This window comes from Staurois parvus, unplaced genomic scaffold (assembly GCF_062004578.1).
Source record: "Staurois parvus isolate SC_StPar_1 unplaced genomic scaffold, SC_StPar_1.0 ptg000131l, whole genome shotgun sequence".
In the NCBI taxonomy this organism is placed as follows: domain Eukaryota; kingdom Metazoa; phylum Chordata; class Amphibia; order Anura; family Ranidae; genus Staurois; species Staurois parvus.
In genome coordinates this window covers 6,369,803-6,380,951 of record NW_028317927.1, presented here as the reverse complement: position 1 = coordinate 6,380,951, position 11,149 = coordinate 6,369,803, and the positions used below count along the sequence as shown (strand labels likewise).

The 11,149-nt window shown below is 41.7% G+C and overlaps 1 long non-coding RNA gene across 1 annotated transcript; it reads right to left on the bottom strand.

Annotated features, from left to right (window-relative positions):
- Positions 1-506: 506 nt before the first annotated feature.
- LOC149466355 (uncharacterized) lies at positions 507-953 on the bottom strand. Its single transcript, XR_016312085.1, has 2 exons — positions 886-953; positions 507-780 (listed from the first exon to the last, which is right to left on the bottom strand). It is a non-coding gene; the product is annotated as an uncharacterized LOC149466355 (long non-coding RNA).
- Positions 954-11,149: the final 10,196 nt, after the last annotated feature.

Here is an 11,149-nt window from a genome sequence, read left to right as displayed (position 1 = left end):
TCAATTTATAATGTTGTATTTTGCAACATTATTATTTTTGCTCTTAAATCACATGAATTTCATTTTCTATTTAGTGAAGCACAGTCCTGTATAACTCAATCAAGTAGCATATTAAAAATCATAATAAATGAAACCAGAAAATGTTATTCTGAATTTAAATATCCATAACCCTTTTATAATAGCCATATTGCCATCGCTCTTTTGGAGATTAATATGTCGATCATATATGGAGGATACTTCTCCTGCTCATAAGAACACATTGGGGGGTCTAAAAAAAAATGCTTGCACGTGATTAAATGATTGAAGTGATCATACTTTCACCTCATTCATTAAGCAAAACAACAATAATGGCAACAACCATAAACAGTTACAAACAAAGGCAAAATTATGTGTTACACGGGTAAGTATTATTAAACACAACTAAACAATATGATAGTGTGACAAGAACACGCCTATCTGAAAAAGAAGGTTTCTACAAGATCCACGCGGAGTAATATGAATTCAAATGAATTTAACAATACTTTATTTGATCACATAGATCATGGGGAGGTTAAACATAAGCACGGTGTACATATGAAAAAAATAAAATCATGTTTAAAAACACTTAGCGTCTTCAATTAAGGGTCATCTTAGCCAACAGAGCACCATATAAGGCAGAGTGGTATAATGATAGAATAGTTATCCTGGATTTCCGTAGGTTTCCTGCTTAATATTTGTGTGAACCGTATATTCAGTAGGTGTGTTCCCAGTATAAATCAGGGACCTCCTGGAATGTACAAGCTGGAACACAAAAATACATGGTATGTATCTAGCAATATGGAAACCAAATCACATCCAAAATTTACCAGGCCTCCCTCCACAATAGTCAATGGATGCTGCTGTTACCTTCTCATAGGTGAGACTATCATACCCGCCTCTCAAATGTAGGGACTTCCTGGATAGCCACCCCAAATGGCCACCTTTATTGTTGTGATTATTAAACACAACCTCACTGGGTACCCAAATCCTGCTTTAGGGGTGTAAATTCCATACCATTTAGGTCCTGCACTACACAGGTGCCCTAATTTTAAGTTATATTCATTCAGAGGCTACAAGTCTCAGTCCTTCTTTAATCCCTCCCACTGGCCAGTACACCTGAAGTTGTCTAGATAACATAAGAAATATCTGAACAAAGTGCTACTGTAATCCTGATGGTGAAGTTCCCAAACTGAATCCGAAATTATGGTGGTGCTGCCAGCAGCCTCGCACCACTCACAATTCCAGAATTGTAGCCTCCTACCTCTCATGGTTGTTCAGAACCTAGGACAATCAATAGATTGCTTCCCATGAGATTCAATAGCAATGGAGACAACTCTGGTCATTATAGAGATGTTTTCGCATGAAGCTATTGGTGCTCCAGGCTTAAATGTCCTCTCCTGTGGCTCTCTACACTCCAGGGCACAGACCTTCTGACAACAGCGATGGTCTCTGGTAGGTACAATGGATTGGTCCCAATCCTACATGCAGGATGTAGCACTGGTACTGCACTGCATCACCATCCTCTGCAAAGTCCATGAGGCCAACAGCCTACTTGCATCTACACAGCACTGTTTTCGCCTTCTCTTCCCATGAGACTGAGTCCTTAGCGTTGGGCTTCCCCTCCTTTTCCTCCTTTATCCCCAGTACTTATTCCTGGGATAAGTATCCACAATGTTCTTCATTGGGTCAGGCTGTCATCCTAAGAACAACACATTCCAACAGTCCAAGGGGCTCCCTGCAGTCCTTGTATCTTCAAGCCATCTTTGCACACCTAGGGGAGCTGGCTATTCTCTTCCTGGGCAGTGCTGCAGCTAATCACCACCCTCCTGTGCTGTCGTTTGTGATGGTGGATCTAAGAATGGCCAGCAGACAATCATAATCTTCCTGGCAAGTTGCTATGGATGGTTCCTGCACAGCCAATCAGTGCTTAGCTGTATATATATATATATTTGCTGAACCTTCCCATATCAGCCTACCATGGGTCAGCTCCGCCCTCTCTGACCCCTCCAGGACAATCTCTTTCCTAGCCTATAAGAGTGGCTGTCTCCCCTCACTCAACGTTCTTTTTTCATCCTTGCTCCGGACACCTTGAATAATCTCTCTCCTATGGCCTTCCCAGGTTCAGTCTCTCCTGGGTAAGAAGACCCCTTGTTTGGGCTGTAAACCTGCCTGTGCAGTGGGTTCCCTTGGTGCGGGGATTGTTATGCATGTTTTAAAAATTTCTGTGCATTGATTAGGACACCCTACACTAGCTATTTCTGTGGGGCAGTATAAAGTACTACTGGGAAGGCGGGGTGACTTACCTGTGCATAGATTGGCTGGCTTGGTATTGATATTGGTAGTACATATCTCAGCAGGTCTGTGTGTTGACTGACACTTGTAGTCCATATCTCAGCAGGTCTGTGGGCTGGTTGACACTTGTAGTTCATATCTCAGCAGGTCTGTGGGCTGGCTGACACTTGTAGTTTTTATCTCAGCAGGTCTGTGGGCAGGCTGACACTTGTAGTCCATATCTCAGCAGGTTTGTAGGCTGGCTGACACTTGTCATTATCTCAGCAGGTCTATAGGATGGCTGGCATCTGGGGCTGGTAATTCCCACATTCATGGTGGCTGTGTTTGTTCTGGCTACAGAACAGGGTAGTCGGTACACGTGCCAAGTGGTACTATCTGCCTAGAGTTAGTAGCTTCCCGATTCACTCTGCTAGCGTTCCAGTATTTGTTATGCATAAAAGTGGTGAAGGTGCTTTCAGAAATCAGACTACAGTGGCTTACTTGCCCTGTCAAGCGGGCACCAGAAGTTTGCCTCTCCTGAGAGGAGTCTGTCAAATCTTCCTTTGAACAGAAGGGAATTTACCATCTTCATACCTCCAAGGAACGGAGAACATTAAAGCACACTAGAGTTAGAGTTTTGTAGATCAATGGGGCCTCGATTCAGAATTGTTGTGGAAAAAGCCTGGGTGACACCAGTTGTGAATCTGATGGTGTCAGGAATAAACTTCCAGTTTCCCTCTACTTCTCCTAATTCGGGATCCGCAAACCTTGGGCCAAGATGTCCTTTCTAGGTGATGGCGGTTTCACCTAGTGCACATCTTTCCTCCAATCCCTCTAATTCTAAGGGTTCTCCTGAAGATACAACGTGAAGTGGGGGCTTGTGGCCAAGCTGGTCTTGCTTTCCCCTTGTATAGAGGATAAGGCTAAAACAACCAATTCCACTCCCAGTTTCTTTGGATCTCTGGTTCAGAACGGGGTGTTCCATCTGAACCCCACAAGTCGGAAATTAATGGCTTGGAAGTTGAGAGGTGGCCTCTAAGACATCTAAAGCTGTCAAAGGGCGTAGTTGACACTGTCAGGAATGGATTCACCACTGGTGGTGGGACTCACCTGCCGTGTGGGCTGCAGTACCAGGGCTGGCCAGCGAGTGCTCTCAGCAACCAGGAGCTCACTCCTGCAATCAGCCATCACCTGAGGCTGATTGCAGGAGGTGTATTTAAGGAATGGCCAGACCTGCAGTCAGTGCCTTGGTGTATTGTTTCCCATGAGCCCCTGTACTTGGTATCCTGTGTTCCTGCCTATCTGCCTAGTTGCTGACCCTGCTTTGATCCTGACCTCTGCAGACCGTCTCCTGTTTAACCCCTGGCTTGCCTGACCATCCTTCTGCCTGATCCTCTGTACCGCGCTGCCCGTGAGTTACTGAACCCGGCTTGTGACCCTGACTATTCTCTGCCTGCTCCTCCGGTACCTCGCTGCCCGCACGTTGCTGACCTGGCCTGCCTGACTACACCTGACGCTACCCAGACAATCCATCCATCCATCCCGCATGGATCTGTCCCTGTTACCAGGTCTGCCTGCCTCTTCACGTCAGGCTCCTTTCCCCGCACACCTCTGACGACGCTCTTTACCATTGCCGGACGTACTCAGGGGTCGCGACCTGGTCTCAGTCTGCTCCAAGTCCATCCCCACCATCACGGGCCCTGGTGAATAAGCAGATTGGGACTTAGACCCCGCGCCCTGTACAGTACCTAACGGCCTGCCTGACCATTCCACCTCTCCAGCCCTGACTACGCCTGTGTTCCCACACATTTCTGGTCATACATGGATCCCTAACAGACACCTTGTTGCAAGCTAGGAAAAGTAAACTGTTTTGGGTATGGAAAGCCTTTCTTTTAGGACTCTTTCTAGCAAAAATTGGAATGCTTCAACTCCCTCGATATGTCCTTAAATTCCTGCAAAACAGTTTAAAAGTGGCCTGGCTTATAATTAGTTTCAGATTCAAGTTTCAGTCCTCTCGGCCATGGCAAATAAAAGATGGGCCTTTACCCTTTGGTCATTCATTTTCTGAAGACAGCCGTGAAGATTAGATCACTAGAGGGAATTTGTCACTTGGTTTGAATGCCTTGCTGCCATTTTACCCGATAACTTTGTGTTCCTTATTCCATGTGGCTCTGAGGACATATTCCTTGATGGTAATTGCTACCACAAGGAGAGTAACTGACATGTATGCCTTTTTTGCTAGAGAGCCATACTGCTGAATCCTCCAAGACAGGGTAATTCTGAGACAGGTCTCAAATGTCTTCCAAAATATTTCAACTTCATCCCATATAAGTTGGGAGTTCGTACTTTCACCTTTTCTGGAAGAAGGGTCAGAGGATGAGTGGAAGAAGTTAGATCTGGTTCATTCATTCTCAGCATATCTGAAATGTACGGAGGACACCCATGAACGAGATAGTCTTTATACCTTCCATCAAGGTTCAAAGAAGGGCTTCACTGTACTAAGGTCATATCTTTGTGGATTGTCAAGACCATTCAGATTGTCTACAAAGTCCTAGGCTTGCCGCCACCTTTGGAAGTGAGAGCTAATTCATCGAGAAGCATTTCAATTTCATGGGCAGCATATGCTAAAGTGCTAGCAAAGGTGGTTTGCAGGGCAGCAAGCTGGAGCATGGCAAATGAATTTATTTGCCACCAAAGAATGAGTATGGTTTTTATTTTTTGAATCTGCAGTCATTGCAGTGGCTGTCAGTAATAGGGGTTTATATGCAGCATTCAGTTTGTTTGTGTCTTGTTTTTGCCCCTCCCTTTGTTCCTTTTATCATTTCTTGGTACAACCCATGGTAGGCTGACATGAGGAGGTCCAGGAATAGGGAAAATTGTATTCCATACTTAACGTAATTTTTATTTCCTGGATCCTCCCCATGTCAGCCAGGGATTCCCACCCAGTCTCCATCACGAGGAGCGATATGTTGAACACTGAGTGAGGGGAGACAGCCGCTCTTATACTGTATTGGAATATATCACTGTATTGGAATACAATTTTCCATAATATATACTTTATATATATATATATTTATTTATTTTTTCAATAGGGAATAAAGTGGATGTTTGGGGGACAGTGTTAAATGTGGGATTGCTGGAAAATATCTGGGTTTCTTTTATCTGAATTTACATGAATATGATTTGCTTGTATTGCTAAATGCTGCTAACTGCTAAATTCTAAACTTTTATTGAATTAAAAAAATACAGAAATCTAAGAATGAAGCTATTGCTGAAAAGTCAGGTATGATTTATAGATTATGAAGGTGTTACAAAAATACATTAAAATGTTAGCAAACAGAGCTTAGAAACCTGCATTTAGCATGCTGGTTTTGTACAAAATATGACAGAGTGAATGAAACATTAAATGAAACATTAGTGGCTAATTATCACATTTCTCCAAGATGATTTATATAGCATTGCACCTGAAGTGTGATTATGGAGAAATTAATTAGTTAACGTCTGGAAACATTTTTAGTTAACTTTCAGAACTGTTTCCTAAAACAATGTGTGCTGCATACATATTTTGGCATATTTGGAATATTTTATATACATACTTAATAATTGGTCCCTTCTGCATATAATTAATTCATGTATGAACATATATATTAACCAGGGTCTTTGGCATAATAAGTTTCTGAAACAGGCCGTGGGGGTGATTTAATAAAGCAAATGAACATGAGCAGGGATAAATCTCTAAGGTATGCTTATATCGCTGGCCTACATAAGTACAGATGTTGGCATACATAGCAAATGGATAATTAATACTTGAACCTATCCAGGTGATTATACACTGGTGTCTATTGCATGGTGTAGTCCTAGTTTGCTATACTCATTGAACATCCAAATAATGTTCTTTTTTCCCTTCTATTTCTACAAGGTTCACAATGTGATGTGTACTAAATGTCGTCTCTTTGCTTAAAAATGCACTACACTTTAAAATAAAACAAATGTGACTGGTAAGCTAAGCAATGAAAAGAGCATGTGCCAAGTTAATCCATGTGTCAAAACTCTAAGTGCTATGGTGTGTAGGAAAAAGGAATGGGTGTGTTCAAGTGTTTATCAGTGGGATATCTATTCAAAGTAACAGCATATGGAATTTGGTACACTGGCTAATACTTAAAGTTTTAGCGCATGGTATACTGAATTTTTACTAATGTTTTAAAAAGTTTTCTTAAATGTTAGCCATGAGGACTTACTGTTATTTTATGCTGATATGGTTTGTACATTTAAAAATTCTGACTATGGTTGCATGGACCTAAAGAAACCAGGGAAAGTCACAATTTTATTTTAGGCAAGTCAGGGCCTAGACGTTCAGATGCTAGAAAAGTCATTCTATACTAGTCGTGCAGAAAGAAAAAATTTGCATATTTTCGGATCAATTTATTAAGTTACTAATTTCATTTCCTTGAGTTCGCAATTAGATTTTGTTTTATTTATTAATTTTTGAATGGATTAGTATTTCTCAGAAATATTCCAGTCAAATTGAAAATATCAAATTGACCCAAATTAATTGTGAAGAATAACTGCCTTGTCCTTAACTGCTCGCCTTCCACCCTATATCAGAACTACTGCTACAGGGCAGCAGGGCTGCACAAAATCATGTAAATCACGTGAATATTCATTCACATGATGCTTGCCTCCCGAAAACTGACAGCTCCAGTTCCCATGACAGTAAATTAACAAAGTCGCCCCGCCCCTTTGTTTATTTAGTGTCACTGGACACTCACCAACTGACAGCTTAGTTTCCCAGTGCTGACTGTAAATAAACAAAGGGACAGGGGTCACCTGCCATCGGGTAACCTTGTCCCTTTGTTTATTTACTGTTGGTGGGAACTAGAGCTGTCAGTTGGTGGGTGCCTAGTGACACTAAGTAAATGAAGTTTCTTCTTATTCACAAGGAACATCATTACTACACGCTGTTCCATGCATGCATTAACACTGTTGTCTTCCATCTTGATTAACGGTCTCTGGACTGGCCTGTGATATGTGTGCTGCCTATCAGTAATAGGACACACTTGCCACTTACTACTGCATAGTGTACCACCCCACTAGCATCCCTTTTTATACCCGTAAAATTAAAAGTCTTGGTTTGACTTGAATAATGGAATTTACGCTGCTATGACGCTATACTGGCATTGATGGTGATCAGCAACTTATAGTTGGACTGTGATACAGTGATCAGATATTATATTGTACACTGTCACTGTACTAATGACACTGGATGGGAAGGAGTTACCATCTAGGGGAAATCAAAGGGTTAATTGTGTGGCTAATAAGTGTAATGTGTAATATGTGCTTCTTTTACTAAGAAATGTGGGTATTTTTTTCTCCCTGCTTTGCACACACACCTGTATGCAAGAGTTGGCTAGTGTACAACAGAGTTTATTAAAGCAACACTCTCCTTATATTAAAACTAGTTTAAAAAAAAAAAAGCTCCCACATAAGAAAAGTCTTAATACAGTACCTCTTCAGCATGCTGCACCATTGATCTTTACTGTCTTTGTGAGATGTGGCAGCTGAAGAATAAGAATCTTTAACACCCAACACAGTTCCAGTTGTGTCATATTTCTGGTCTCCTACTTTAAACTGTGGTTCCATCCCCTGACCCTATGTACACGACACAGCACTCCGATAGAGTTAGCAGAACCTACATGGCATGCATGTTTGAGACCATCAGAGAGGGGCCATCAGAGAGGTGAGCATAATACCTATATTATTATATGAAACTGCCATTTAATAATTTTAGATGACTGACGGGGTCACTTTTATCTCAGTAATATTTGCTGGAAAGCACACCTTATCAAGGTGATATCTTTAGGCTCCATGCACACTGGCTTAAAAATCGCTGCTTCTACAGGAGTTTTGTGTTTTGCCTGTCGAAGCAGCTCAGTGTTATCTTGTGTGTCCATGCACATTAGGACAAAGGTATATTTTAAGCTCAATATTTAGAGGCAGGAAAAAAAACCCTCTGGTTTGTGTTTTTGATTGGCGCTTTCTGGCAGAAAAAATGCTAAACTCTCCTAAACTCGCCTAAATTATGTACAAAAACGCTCTATATCAGCATTTTTTTCTGCCAAGGCAAGTGGTGTTTTTTTTTTAAGCCCAGTGTGCATGTAGCCTTAGTGATAGTCATAGTGCTTACTATTAAACACTCAATTGTAAAAAAAAAATATCAAGGCAACCTATTAGAAATAAACAGGGATCAGTCAGTTGGAGGTACATTTCATTAAGCTGTTTAAGCCTTTGATGGAGATTTACTAAAACTGGAGCAATAACAACCAGGTACAGCTATGCATGGTAGCCAATCAGCTTCTAATTTCAGCTTGTTCAGTTAAGCTTTGACAAAAAAACCTGGAAGCCGAATGGTTTCTACACAGAGCTGCACCAGATTTAGCATGTTCCAGTTTTAGTAAATATCCCCTTTTTGTGTCATCAAAACCTGGTTGAAAACTATTGCAATTGCCTGAAAAATGCCACGCACCCCAATGAAATCACAGTGGATGATAACAAATCCATAGATAGAAAAATAAATGATTTTCTAAACCAGTACAGTCATTTTATTGCTGGAGCTTTTAGGCAAAACAAGATTCTTCTTGCTCTGCTGGACCCTAGCTTGGAAGTAGAAAGCAAAAAGTACAGTAGATTTAAACCCTAGCTGCATGACATTTGTTTTCTAAAGCATGCATCTTGGTGCTGTTGATCTCCTCCAGTCTATTTCAGCCTATTCCTGTCCCAAGTGTCTATTCCTGTACCATTGCGTTGGACTGGTTTCCTGACAGTGAGAACAGTGGAACATGCCTGCATAATGTATGCCATTGAGGCTGCTTGTAGTCTTCATCAGAAGCCCATGCCACTAGGTGACAGCACACGAGCACATTTGGGAGACAGTTGTCACCCCATGTGGCAGAATCACCAGTTTGCTTGTCTTTATGAAATATGCATTTTTATAAATAAGTAGCACTACCCTCTTAGGAGTCACTAGAAGATTTGGGTCCCCCTATAGTCCTGCACTGCCAGACATCACACATCTTCACAAAAGTTTGCATTCAGAGTCAGAAATCAGTCCTTGAGCTTTGGTTTTGTTGTTTTATTTAGGGGATTTTGAACTGGGATGGGGTTAGGGGTGTACAGGATGCCCAAGGGTACTGATAAACCAAGGACAACTTCCTGGAACTATTTACAAGTCTTCTCTGCAGCACAGTCTCTGTTGGAGAGATAGCCAGTGTCTCCTTAATTTACCACCCCAGACTCTAGATGAACTTCTCCTCTTCACCCAGCAATCTGGAGGTATCCCTAAACAGGGGATGTGGTGCCTGTCACTTTAAAAGATGAACAGTCACTGGCAGGTGGCTAATTTGGTTTTCCACCAGAGTGCTCCTTCCCCTATTCGCCCAGGGGGTGTAGGTGTACTCACTCAGATCCTCTCCTGTACCGCTGGTGGGCTGGTGACTGTTACTCGACCTATCAGCTGGGCCGCGTCTTCCTTGCCATACAAGTGGTCCTCTCTCAGGGGGCCGGTGAGCTCTAAGCGTTCCTCCTTTTCAGCTGCAGGCCTGGAGGTAGGCCCCATCCCAATGGACCTCCTCACAGCCTCCTTCCTTCAGCCTCACATCCTCCTTCCTATCTTGTACTCGAAGTCTGAGCAGCTGAGCAGGCTCTAACACTTTTAAGAGTGTCTATCCCCTTGCCAACCTCTTGTTGGGGAATGGCTAGGACCCCTCAAGAGTGCAGCCAGCCACTCCTAAGATCCATCCAATGCCTCTAGGGCCTTCCTCCAAAAGCCGTAGAGAAGAGTAATTTCCTGAGAATCTGTCCTGCAGATCATCTCAGCCCTACCAACAATTTTACCCCTCTCTGGCTATTATACCTGGGCTGCTGCTCAGTTCCTTAATGACCATTGGAGTCTAGCTCCCCCTAGCCAAACTATGAGGGTGCTAGAAATAATAAATACAAAAAACTTTTATTTTATTTAAATCATCATGTTACAGTTTACAGAATATTAGATCTTAGTGACTAAGTTTAGATCTACTTTAATGAATGTATTTAAAATAGATAAATAGATATTCTAATAAGATATATATTTAAAGCATAAAAATTCTTCCCCAGTTGAAAAATTATATTACATTTGCCGTAATCTATCCTTTTGGATAGATGGAGGGCTTTCTCTACATTTCTGTCTTTTATTGAAAAAGCATCTAATCATTTCTTGGGAAGAAGGAGTCAATAGGGATTAAGTAAAACATTTAGCCATGTGCACAACTAATAAATCCTTTGGAACAAGGTTTGGTTAATTGACTGTTTTATTTCAGCTCCTTTGCAAGATCGCAATCTGCTCAATGAGCTGTATAGCATTATCTGGTGACATTACACAGGGAAGTTGCCGTTTCACTTCCTAGGAGTAATATCACTCTCTTGATTCAGAACTAAACACAGGAGGACCACAATCAAGTCAAGAGGCTAAATGGATAACTCAGAAGTAATAATCCCCCTCTGTAGAACATAGACCCAAAGGACCAGTTTTACCAAACAGTCTAAATCCCTTAGTTAGCAGTGGGTTAAATCCATTCAGTAATTAATCTTACATAGGAACACTGTGGGGATATAAAAAGGTGTAACAAAACACCTTTGGCAATGGGGGGACCTGCAGTGTTTAAAACATTTAAAAAGCCCTTTAGTCCTGTTACATGTTCATTTAAATGTAAGGATTTTAAAGTTCCATATATATACTGTATATTTATATAATGTTACATTATCCCCTACACAACAGATATGGACTGTTTTACCAAAGTATGAAGCACAGTGAAATGGAAAAGAGCCT